We start from the raw sequence: 13,019 nt of genomic DNA on the forward strand, positions 1-13,019 counted from the left end.
CAGGATGGGGGTAGGCCTTACACCTAACACTGCACAGACAGATTAAATCCGGGAATGGCAGTCAGGGGAACAGAATCACCTGCAATTTTTTATTTCCATTAGAGCACAGAGACATGGAGGTTAAGGTAAAGAAAGAAGAAAATCTTACTGTCATTCACTCTATTTTTTCATGTGTTTTTCCATCTGGAATACCAGCTTGGCATTCTTTCTTTGCCAGAGCCTCAAAAACTGCAATAGGCAGCTGCATTAGGAAGCTACACCTCTCACCAAGAGTAGGTCTCTGCCTCTTGGAGCACAACACAGGCAGTGGGACTGGCAGGGACATGGGAAGTGGTGGGGACAGGGTGACAGTCAGGTAGGCAGTGGTGCTGAGTGCTGGAGGCAGCAGCACAACACCAGGCAGTGGCAATGCAGGCAGGCTCCCACCTGCTGGCCACAAGCAGTTCCACAGCTGCTTGTCCGAGCTGCCCTGTGCCACCCTGTTATCATATATAGTGCAAGAGTTCTACTGTCATTACATTGCAAGGGTTCCATATTGCTAGAGTTCCATACCTCCTTGGTGTTTCTTGTAGGCAGCTCCTCTAGGCACTGACACATCCTTGTCCTCACAGCAGCCAACTGACTCCAGTTCCCACCAATCCACTCTTTTATAACACTCTTCTGATTGGCTGCAGGTGCGGCCTGTTAACATCATGCCTGCTCCTAATCTTTAGTAATTGGTTCAGCTGCAACTCTTTAGGGGATAAGATTACATTCTATACCACCTTCATTTACCCATACTGTATCCCCCTGCACCACCCCAGCAGATGAGGACCTTGCACAAGTGACCACACTGTGAAGCCCTGGGGCCAGGGTGGGTCAGCGGGGAGGTCTGTGTCTTGAGGTTTAGTGTATCAGGGGAGTTTATCCCAGCATGAAAGAGACTATAAACAGATGTGTGTTTGTATCTGGAAGGAAATTATATCTTCCTGACAGCCTCTGAGGCTAGGGAAAAGGATGCTCACTGCCCAGGGTGGGGGAAGTGTGAAGTAAGATCCAGATTGCCACAGCCCACACTCGCTCCAATGTGTGGGTAACTGGAGGCTTCAGGAGAGTAGCTAGGGGGTTCCCATGGGTGGTAAAACTCACCCAAAGATGCAAAAAAAAACCCCAAAATAAAATACATCTATCCCTCCTTCTTCACTCCCTCTTCAAAAGGCATCACTCTCTAGCTGTGGGAAGCTGCCTAGCATTAATGACTTTGGTTTAAAAGGCAGTTTTTCTTTCCTCCATTGAACTCTCAGGCACCAGAAAATGGGCTCTGATTTCTTAGGCTAAATCCTTCCTACTCCCTCTCTGGCAACTGTGAATTTGTTATCAGAGGTTTGATACTAATAGTATTTGAATGGTTTATGTTTAAAGGAAAATAATGTCATTATTTCAGAGAGAAATCCAGAGCTAATAGAAGGGGGATAGTGGTTTGAAATGCTCTGGGCAAGGACCCAAAAAACAGACTATTAGCATGGGTAGTAGCAAGTTTATGGCTTTGCAGCACAGCATGCTGATGTCAGTCCAGAAACAGTCCAGGAAGATCAGGAATCTTCTCCAGAAATTCAGAATGTGGTATGTAGGAGAACAATGGGTGATGTTTGTGCTGAACATATAATGCCTTTTCCATGATTGTCATCAGTGGCCAGTGCAGGGTGTCCTATGCTACCACCCAGAGCTGAGCTCTGAGAATGCTGTTTCTCCAACATAAAAAAAAAAGAAAAACAATCTTCCCCTCTACAATAAAATATTTCTTTTCATTGAAAGCTTTTCAAACCTTTTCCTTCTGTTGACTTTATTCATTTCTCCAGCTTCTGAGCAAAGGCTGGGCAAAGAAACTAAATAAAAGCCAAAAAATATAGAGCAGACATATCTAAAGCAGCATGTTTCAAGACAGAATATGTTGGTGAACTTTTCTTTAAGACTCCTTTCTTTTAAAATTGCAAAACTCAAGATTATGTTGAGATTTCTAAAAAAGGTTGTCTGGGGTTTTCTTGTGTTTTTCTAGTGCTGGAGGTTGTTATTAATCTGTACATGCTTTTTGCACATGTTTTCTCTAGCTCCTTATGAGATCTTATCTCTCCATTTGACATTAAAGACATTGTCCAGTGTGCCAGAGCCAAAAGAGCAATTAACTATCTTCAGACTGGCATCCCTTTAACAGTAACCTCTTTCATAGCCCAGACAAAGTACTAGAAAACATTCAGCATTTTTGAGAGATGATTAAGATGATCTAATGGGGCTGTTTCAACTCTGATGTCAATAATTTGATGTTTTCATCTCGTTGCTCACTTTGTATTGGTGTCACAAATTTTCTCTTGGTTATAAATGTGTCCTGTAATTTCCATTATAGCATATGCAGAGTTGTCCATGAGTAAAACACAGTTGGATTTTGCTCTGTGCTGAGAAGCATAAAGTTGCTCAGGGACCTAACTGGTAAAAAAGTCTCAGAGAGGGGCAGTTGACCACTTTATCTGCTCACATTAGTACCCAACCCACATTGCTTGCATGGCAGCCTGCTGGGAAGCTTCCTTCGCACACCCAGGTACTGTCAGCTGACAGACCTTTGGTTGTTAGGGACTTCTGGCCATGTATTCCCTGGGCAGCAGCCCCGTGGGGCCTTTTTCCACCCCTCTCATGGGCCACAGTGTGTAGTTTAGGCTGCAGAGCAGTTTGGGGTGCTGCTGTCTGGGCTGTTGTGTTGGAAGTACAGTTGTGGTGCCCTGTCCTCCCATCCTCAGGAGCTGGGGAGATGGCCTCAGGGGCACCATCATCTTCCCCCACATGAGAACAGGGTTCTTCCTTAACACCAGTGTACATAAATAGCAAAGTCTTTAAGGAGCCTTTTAAATAGAAATCTGCAGCGTTCAGCCTCACTCTGGCCACGCTGCTCAGCTGCAAATTCAATCACCTGCTGCGCCTCTTTTGAAGTCTCTGCCTGTGACAGTATCTCTGCCACCAGCCTTTCTCCCTGTTTGAAGTCCTTTGCCTGCACAGAGCTTACTTTGTTCTCGCACTTCTTACAGATTTAATCTGCTTCCTGCAGCTTGGCATCACTGCAGAAACACAAGGTGAAACAGAAAAGAGATGAAAGAAAGCTCCAGGATCTGAGAGATCCCATTTTACCTGCTGAGCATCCCTGCTGCTCAGGAGATATGGATCTCCTTTGCCTTCTCCTGTTCATGTGTCACAAGCTGTGGAGCTTCTCCTGTTTTATGCACATTTATTTTGTGTAAGTCAGTGTTCCATAAAATATAAGATGCTGAAGTAAAATCGAATAATTCTTGCTTTAAGACATTATTTTTAAATACCTCGGCTCATCAGAAAATTAGTAGGAAGATTCTTATCAGATAATGAATAAAACTAGATGTAGTAGGAAAACAGACCTCACAATTACAAATTGCCTTCCTGCATGTGAAGCAGCTTTATTGTATCCATGCCCTTAGGACACAGGGTAAACAACAGTGATTTTACTTTTTAACTGGTAATTACTGACACTATTTATTGGTTTTCCAGGGGATTTAGCTTTTCAGTGAGTTTAGCTTTTGGTCCCACAACTTTGGCAGAATATCTCAGACCCTCTGCTGGGGTGGGTGCAAGCACCTCTGCAAGTTCCGTCTGCGAGGGTGACACTGGCACAGCCTGGAGAGAAGGTGACACCTGTGGCGTAGCCCAGGAGCCAGCAGCTAAGGCATCATCTCAGGGAATGCCTCAAGGGAGGGAGAGGAAAATCCATGAGTCAGTGGAATGCCTTGCAAGTGGAATAAAGGTCCTGGGAGCCTCCTGACGGCTGCGAGGGGAAAGTTTCTGTGTGTGCATCCACTGCAGCATCGGCTGCCTGGATCTGGGCAGCTGCTCTGTCCCCTGCCAAAACCCCTGCTGCTTAAGCTGCCTTTGACCTGCTTTTCACAGCCCATCTCACAGCCCGGTTCAGGTGCACTCCTGCTCCTTGCACCTCTCTCCTTTGACACAAACACCCCAAACCCCCGTGGCTGAGTCAGGGGGTCGGCACCATCCCTCCACCTGTGAGAGCCTTGGTGTGTCCCTACACATCTTCTGCACCCCTGGGGCAAAGGTCCACACAGTGCCCTTCTCCTGCCTCACACCGCCTCCTCTGCCACATCTGCACCACCAGGCCATGGTGTAACATATTGTACTCTTTAGGAAACAAGCTCAGCACTCCTGGAATTAGAATCTGAGTGATGCTGGCTGAATCATAACTTTTAAAAAATAGCAGGGTTTGGGGTTTTTTTGTCTATTTTTCCCACAGAGAAACAAAGCCGGATTTAAAGGTCTGCTGTGGGTGGATGATTGCAACCCTTGATCCCCAGCCAGAAGCATTACATTACATAAAGAGTTTTTTCTTCATTAAGAATTAATCTGTGCTAACCAACTGTCAGCTGCTGGTAAAGACCCTTTATTAACATGCTGCCCTTTCTGGACTAGGGGCATTTAACTGACTTATTACATTAGATGTAATATGAAAATGCACTTATCCATATCCCAGGCATTCACGTGGCCCAGCTTTCCTCCCGTCTGCCCACGCCTGTGCTGGTGCAGGGGAGCCAGGGCAGCCAGGCAGGGCAGGGCAGAGCCTCACCATCCTCCTGCCTCCTGCTGCATGGCTGCAGGGTGAAACCTCAGCCCACCAGCAGTCCAGCTGATGAAAGAGACCTGTCTGTAAAAGGTCCTGCTTTGGATTATACTTGGGAGCGTTAGTTGCCTCCATGTCAGGAATCAAAGTTTGCAGCAATGCTGTAGGCATGGAAAAGCCCTTCTATGCATTTATGGAATGCATGAGTTCATTGATGGTCAGGTCATTGGTTTATTCTGCCTGGTGGGAGTTTTTTAGATGTGCAAAATGTGTCCCTTCTGGGCTACCAGGTAATCTTAACAGGTGTTATGGAAAAACTGGGACTGCTGTTTGTGAAACCACCTCTCCGCAGTATAATTAAACGTTTCATGAAATAGATGAAAAACATATACGCAAAAAAAACCCAAGCAAACCAAAAGAAAACCAACCAAGAAAAAAAATGAAATTCCTATCTTAAATCATACCACTTCTGGAGAAGGAAATGGTGTATGCAAGCAGGGCTTGTGTAACTTGATAGCATTAGGACAAGGGGAAACAGTTTAAACAGAGAGATGGTAGGTTTAGATTAGACATTAGGAAGAAATTCTTTACTGTGAGGGTGGTGAGGCACAGGAGCAGGTTGCCCAGAGAAATTGTGGATGCCCCAATCCTGTAGATGTTCAAGGCCAGGTTGGATGGGGCTTTGAGTGACCTGATCTAGTGGAAGGTGTCCCTGCTCATGGCAGGGGAGTTGGAACAAGATGGTCTTTAAGGTCCCTTCCAACCCAAACCACTCTGGGATTGAAGTAAGGCTGTTGTGAGATTTTCCTGTAAAAAAACTGAGGAACTCTGAGGAGGATCTCAGACACAGTGGAGGCCACTTAGTCCAGGGAAGTGAAGAGCAGGAGAAACATGAGATGTATCTGCACAAATTTAGGTACATAAACTGTGCATAAACTTTACTTCATACCCACAGGGCTTAACAGACCCAGCAAGGGGGATTCAGCTGGGTTATCAGTGAAAACTTCCTAATTTTAAGGCTGGTACCCCTGGTAGGAACTCCCTGGGGAGGCTGTGGTATTGCAGGTTTTTAAGAGCAGTCTGCGTGTGCCCCTGCCAGAAATGGTTTAAATGTGGCCAATGATGCCTTCAGGCACAGGAACCTCGGCTGCCTGGTCCCTCCCAGCCCTGTTTGGCCTGAGTGTTGTGGCAGCACTTGGCAAGGCAGCCTTGTCCTGGTGGTGGGGACATGCCCCAGGACCATCAGTCCTTGGCCAAAAAGGTGTCAGCGCTGGAGCTGTGCTGAGCCTCTCTGTGCTGTGCCTGAGACCTGGCTGAGCCCTAGATCCAAGTGCATGTACTCCACCCAAGCACTGGGAACCCAGCTCAGCAGCCTCACCCTCCTTGTTCTTCCTAATCATTGACAAGCATTTTTCAGCCTCTTTCTCTCTTCAGCTTGTTTCTGGGTGACTCCTGATCTCCTGTCACAGCCTTATGGGGAGCAGAAACAAGGATCAGGGTAGACACCAGGAGACAGTTGTAGGGGTGTCTGCTTGGCAGCAAGTGCACGTGAAGCCTTTCACTCCATGAGCTGCTCTACTGACAGCAGAAGGTGAGGAGGCTGCAGTGGGAGATGGATGAGCTGCTTGAGGTGTTGAGAGACTTCCAGGTTCAGGGAGGCAGCTGGGAAGTGACACCGGGGCAGTTTAACACCACAGTGTCTGGATAGGCAGCTGAGCTCGCAGACTCATGAGATACTAACGTTGAGGCATTCTGCTCCATACAGGGTGAGCCAGGGCCCAGAGACTGGAGTCCAAGTCCAAGTCCATGCCTTGGGCTGGCCATGAAGTTTGGGGCAGCCTCCGTTCTGGAAGTGGATGTGCCTGGAAGCAACTCTGAGCATTTTATAGTTTAGGTGGCAGCTTAGCAGCATGGGATAGAGTGACTGAGGAATGAAACTCTGGGTCTAAGGTTCATCCTGGGTGGCTGCTCCCATGCTGGCTGCACTGATGGTCCTCCTGTGGGCTGCCTCCTGCACCTACACCCACCATCTGGCCAGGCCATGACTCCTCTCACCATTCTGTGTTGTGCATCCACACAGCCTTGATTGAGACCTGAAGTGAAAGCAAGACTAGGACTTCTTTCTGAGGCTGCCTCCTCCTCTGTGAAATCAGAAATTTTTAATTAAAATTTAAAATTTTAATTTTTATTATTTTTACAAGGCTGTTTTACCTCTTCCCGATTAAATTGCTTCAACTAATTGGATTCACATGGTAAGAAAACCTTACAGAGTTTGTATTTGTGAGTCAGCCTCAATGGTCCCGTCCCTTGGCAGAGCACCAGCACAAAGGTTTTGCACTGGAGCTGTTAGTCACTTATTTTGTCTTTTGTCGCCAGCTGAGACGTGGGAAGAATACTGACGTTCTGTAATATTTACGTCAGCTGCCACAGAACTGAGGAGGAGAAGGCATTAATGTTACAGCTGTGATTAAAGAAAAGCAGGAGAACCGAGGAGCAGCTAATGGCTTGGCAAAATACTGCCTTTGAAACAGCCACAAAAATACTTTCATTTGTGAGGGAGGACTTGTTTCGTCTTCTTGCCTCTTTCCCTACTTTTTCTTCTTTTTGAAAGGAAGCCATGTTCTGCTAAGCACAGCTGCATCTGCAGGAGGGCGAGTAAGAGGAGGGGAGAGCCCTTCCATGGGAGACTGATCATGGGGAAGGGGAAGCTGATGGACAGCATTGTTCCTGGGCAGCATCACTGCAGGGTCACCACCAGCTCCAGGCATTCCAGTACAGGTTAATGAGGTACAGAACCACACACAGAGCTCCTGCCCCAGCCTTACTCTGTGTGAGCAGTAGTGAAGTTTCATGGCAGCTCAGGAAGTGCCATTTCCATTTAGCAGCTCAGCTCAAAATTGAATTGCATCTTCATTTAGGGCACACAGTGCCCAAGAGCCTGGGACAGATCATTGGACACCAAGTAATCAGCAGGGCCTCCCATTTCAATCCTTTCATTTGATTTCTGTTCATACACCAGCCCTTCTCCAAAACAAAGGAATTCTTCAAAGCAAGAGCTCCTCCTCATCTTCCTCTCCTAGGTCACCACTGATGAAAGGAAGGTCTGATGCAGCAGGAATCTGACAGGAAGATCCTGCAAACAGACACCACCTTTTCAGACTGAGCACCAACCTCCCTCATGGATGGAACGCACAGAGAGAGCCCCACCTCAGCCTCAGCATAAGAGAAACTTCTTTCAGTGCGCCACCCGGGGAGCACCTCAGAGACCTTTGGGGCAAGGGGACACTGACCCCAAAAAGAAAGTAGTTCTTTACTGAGGCACAGAACTTGGACCAAGCCCTGAGGAAACATCCTCTGTCACCTTCCCCAGGGCGGCAGTTGGCATCCATGGTGCCATCATGGATGGGGGCTGTGGTTAGGGTGATGACCGCCTCGGTGGTTAGTGCCTCCAGGTCTGGCCAAGAAGGAGTTTCCTTTTCTTTGCTCTTCAGAGAGTCTTACAAAGTCCCCCCCAGCACCACCCCTGAGCACCCTGCCATACGTGTTAAATGTCAAGGCCTCTCTCTTGTGCAAATGATAGGATCTTTCTCCTGTGCAGCTCCTTGGAGAGCATCTTGTGCCCCTGCCCAACAGGTTAATAACTCTGCCTTTCCTCTTTTGTGAAACAGCAGTTCTCCTGAAACTCTAGATGCAAAATGAGCAGTATTTTTACTTGGAAGAGTAGTATTTTTACTTGGAGGCTGCTGCAATTACAATCTGTGCAGAGCACTGAAAGTCTCCTCCCATCTGTATCAATAAAAATGTGGTCATTATGCACCTTAATAAGAAAGGTTTAAAATTTCATGGTTGAAATTAATTTGGACCCTATTAAAAATCCAGATAAAATAGAAAGAGCCAGGAGGCTAGAGAGTTTTGCAGCTCTAATGTTCTGTCCCGTTTCTCAAAATATATTTGTTCAAGTAATTCAAACTGTCATTACAATTAACTTGTCCTTTCATTTCCTGCTCTGAATTCCCTCTAAGCTAAACACACAATTTTCTTCTATAAATCTGCATGACAAGTAGAGCAGTAAAATCTTTCCTTCTTTTTTTCCACATCATTTATATGCATTTTGCATGGGTTGAGTTGCCAGGCATTTCTCCTAAGCTGATTTCTATGGTTGCAAGTGCACATATACACAATCAGGGACCCCTAAAACCCTTGTGGAAGAAGTCCAGTTTGGACAACTGGCCAAAAGGAGTGTTCAGCGCTTTCTCAAAGGGAGGAAATATTAAAAATCAGGTGTCAAATTATCTTTTAAGGGCTTTGCTCCTTGCTCTGGGGGAGTGGACAGTGCAGGACTGTCCTGATCCTTGGCTGCCTTGCAAAGGGAGGGCTGGGGCACACATTCCATGCCATGCAGTCCCCATCTCTTCAGTGCTGCAGGGGCACACCTGGGAGCTGGGCATGTCTCTCTGTCTGGGATGGAGGGGACTTTGCCTGCCTGGGGCTCCTATGTGAAACCCTGACCAAGGACCAGCTGCTGACACACCTGGCCAGAACTGAGCCCAAACCTCTGGCCAGAATGGCTGCACCGCCTGCACTGCACCCTCTCATGGCTGCCTTGAGGCTGCTGGGGATCCCACCCCTTCTGGCAGAGGATAACCTATTTGTGCCCAAATCAAGGAGTGCCACATGTGATGTGTGATTCCCAGGCACTTGGGAAAGTTGGTTGCCCTCACCCTTGCCTCCACAGCAGGCCCTGCTCCCCTGGTGGTTGCTCCTGTCCTTCCACAAGAGCGGCACCTTTTCCATGCTTGTGCACAATTTCCCTTCTCTCTTATTTGAAATGATAATTCCTCTGACCAGGAAAGTAATGACCCTGATACATTATTTCAAATGTCATTTGTGCAAAGTAATTAATCAGCTTAATGTGAGGTTGGATTACATTTTAATTTTAATAGTGCTAAATTCTTGCTGTTTTTAAAATGAATTTTCTTGCTCTTTTACATTTCAGCAGGGCAGTATCTCGCTTAGTTAGGCTGTACCTTGCTGTAATCTCTCCACTGTGGAAATATGACAGACAATAACCATTATTCAGTGGTTCAGGCATCAGCCTCACCCATGCACATTTATTTTAGTTCCATAAGTCTGCCTTAGGGATAATAGCTGTGATCTGGCAACTGGGACCTCGGAGCAGTTTTATCTTCCATTGGGAAGTGTGGAGACAATGTTTTCGAAGGCACAAAGCAGGAACTAAATGACAAGTTCTCATTTGTAGTCAGATGGAGATTGAGATACATACCTGCCACTTGCTCTTTTGAAAATGTGCCATTAACTGTAAAGCAATTTTTAAACTTTCTTCAGTTGTGGTTTGCAGTTTTCACAAAAGGTCTTCATAGTTTATAACTGTGATTAACAGCTCCATTTCTCAAAGAGTTTGCATACTTCAAAGTACTCACATCCTTCCACTACAGTTCTTCCATCTTTTGAAATGGCTTTTTACTTGAAATCAATTACAAATGAGGTGTTTATTCAAATTCTTTGCCCCTGGGTATCAGCTTATAGGTAACAGATTTCCAGACAGAATTAAAATCACATTTTAAAGTTCACACCATGAAATTGACTCTTTTCCACCCTTTCCATCTGTTATTTTATTACCAGGTTTGATTACAGCAATCAGCACAGTGGATTGTACCCACTGTACAAGTTTAGCATCCATATTGCTTGTATCCTTCTCAATACCTCCTTTTTCAGAAAAATAATGTAAGAGAACCCATGTTTTTGCCAATACCTCATCTCTTGGTCCCTGACTGACAATAAGAGCCTTTTTTCCATTCAACATAGTAAGTTTTCTGGGCATAATAAAGGATAATTTACATACAATATGTTACAATTTCACATATGGACACTATTGAACATAGGCGCACATCCCAGTGTCTTCCTTGGTTATACATTATGCTTGCACACACATTATACATATGTGCACATATCTATATGGTTACTTTTTCTCAAAGACATTGTTTGGTTAGAAGTAAAATTACAATGGAGCCAACCTAGAATGAGCAGAGCTGACATTTTCTCTCTTTGAAATTGGACCAAGTCATCCAGAGAAGGCATTTTCACCAGTGGCCTCAATTTGCCCAAATCTCCTGTGCACTTGTGAAAATCCTCTCCTTCAGTGTGTTCATTGTCCATCTGCTCAGTGCTTCAGAGAACTGGGTTGTATCCATCAAAGAGCATTCAAGCCCAGCTTCAGGCACTCTCTCAATACACTGGTTTTGGGATCTGGCAACTGGAGGTTAGACAATGCTCATGGAGTCCCTTGTAATCCAGGGGAAATCAAAGGTGAAATACATTGTCAATACCACACTTCAAATATCTGCTCTAACTTCATGCCTAGCCACTCTCTTCTGAATAAACAGAAAAATACAATTCATAATGCTGACTGAAGGAGAAGACTTGGCTTTATTTGCATCTATACTTTTAATTTGGTGTTTCAATTAACAATGAGCTTAAGTAATGCCTAAGATAGAGGAGGGATTTTTTTTTTTTTTTTTTGCTTTAGTGGAAAAGCACCCTCTTGATGGTTTTACAGGCTGGCAAAAGCAGACATCAATTTCTATCAGTTATGTACACATGCAAATAAAATAACAGTAAGGTATCCTCTCCAAAATATGCCTATTAGATATTAAAAGCTACTGGGAATGCTAGTACAAAGATGATAGGACCTAAAGGACATCTTTGCCATCACATAACTTCTAAGGGAACAGGAGGTGTAAAAAAAGAAATGGCAAAGTAAAGCACTAGGGCTTCCTGGGTTTTGTATGCCAAGAGTCATTATTCATTGACAGCCCTCACTTTTGGTCTGTTTGTCTACACTTATCCCTGGTTTAGTATCATTGGAGTGCAGGGGAGCTATAACAGCATCATAAAGGCAGGAGAGATACCTGCTTTCTTCCAGCTGGGCTGGTTCAGAGCATGCATTTGAAGAACTCACTGGTAACTAACACAAAACTGGATTCCCACTGGGTGGCCTGCTCAGAAATCATAGGCATGCCCCACACACGTGCTATCTAAGCCTGCTGAGCCCCTTATGAGGTAGGCACATCCTAGTGCTCCTCACTTCCCAGATGGAGGAGCTGAGGCACTGCGAGGTTAAATGGCATGTGCCGTGGGTAATGCCCAAAGACTGGCAAAACAGGGGCACAGGAACCAAGCTTCTCACTCCCTCAACTCTCTGGTGGCTTCATGCTGTAGTTGGGCTGCCTTTCCCTTTGCTGCAACTGTCCTGCTGCCAGCTGGAACATTGGCTCTTGTTTTACACTCAAAACTGCTAATGCTGAAGAATGCACTAATGCTTTAACCTAATGCTGAAGTTATGCCCAGGGTTTAACCTCTCAAAAGATGAGTAGTCTATTTCTTTAATATTTTTTGTGTCTTTCTGGTAGTGACCTCCATCTGTCGATGTGAGGCGTATCCAGGTTTCAGCTCCATGAGCAATGAGTGGTAAATGCACTCTCCTGGTGGCTCAGGAGACAAGAGGCAGGCTAGGCAGTCCTGCCCCTCAGACACTGTCCTTCCTCTTCTTGCCAGCAACTTCAGGGCTGTGGTTTCTTACTTTTATGACCAGACAGAACTCCATTCATGTCAGTTATTAACATGGCTGATTAAAGAGGAGCATAGTTGTTAATTTTAGCTTCTCTCATCAAATTTGTTTCCTCTAAAGCAGCTTGACTTAGGCAGTAATATTTGAGGCACAAGGGAAAACCTGGGTATGGCTGACAGCCAAGAGTTGACATTTCTCTGCTACTTTCTGCATCCCCTGAGATTTAGGATGTAAGAATTCCTGCTATGTAAGCAGAAAATTTTATGTGTTGACAAATAATTATGGTTACAGCAGTATTTTTGTTTGCTTTTTCTTTATTCTAACCTCAGTCCTGGCTCTTCACATGTCAAGCTCTGCCCCTACTGCTCAGCTTCAGCTTGGTAAACAAGTGTTTTGATATACATAATCTCCACGACAGCCAAAAAGTCATGGTGTTTTCTTAAAATAAGGAGCACACAAACCTGAGCATTGCTGTTGTGTTGCTATCATGTTTCTGCATTTGGGTTTTGCTGTCAGTGTTGTTAGCAAAGGAAAAGGAGATATCACAGGATAGGAAAAGAACTGCCAAGCACATAAGCGTGTTACAATGCTGTGCAGCATCTTCAAAGGACTTACATCAACCTTAGACCCACAGTGTTATCCATGGCCATTTAATCTCTGACATGCCTCTGTTTCTGCAGAGAGGTTCTGGCAGACATGCATCCCTTTTGATCCCAAATGCCTGAACAGAAGGGCATTGTGTTGACTGGGAGAGGCACATTGGGATGTACAGTTTGTCTGTGGGCTGCACTTTGTAATCTAGAAAAAAAC

The sequence above is a fragment of the Ammospiza nelsoni genome, chromosome 3 (assembly GCF_027579445.1).
Source record: "Ammospiza nelsoni isolate bAmmNel1 chromosome 3, bAmmNel1.pri, whole genome shotgun sequence".
In the NCBI taxonomy this organism is placed as follows: Eukaryota; Metazoa; Chordata; class Aves; order Passeriformes; family Passerellidae; genus Ammospiza; species Ammospiza nelsoni.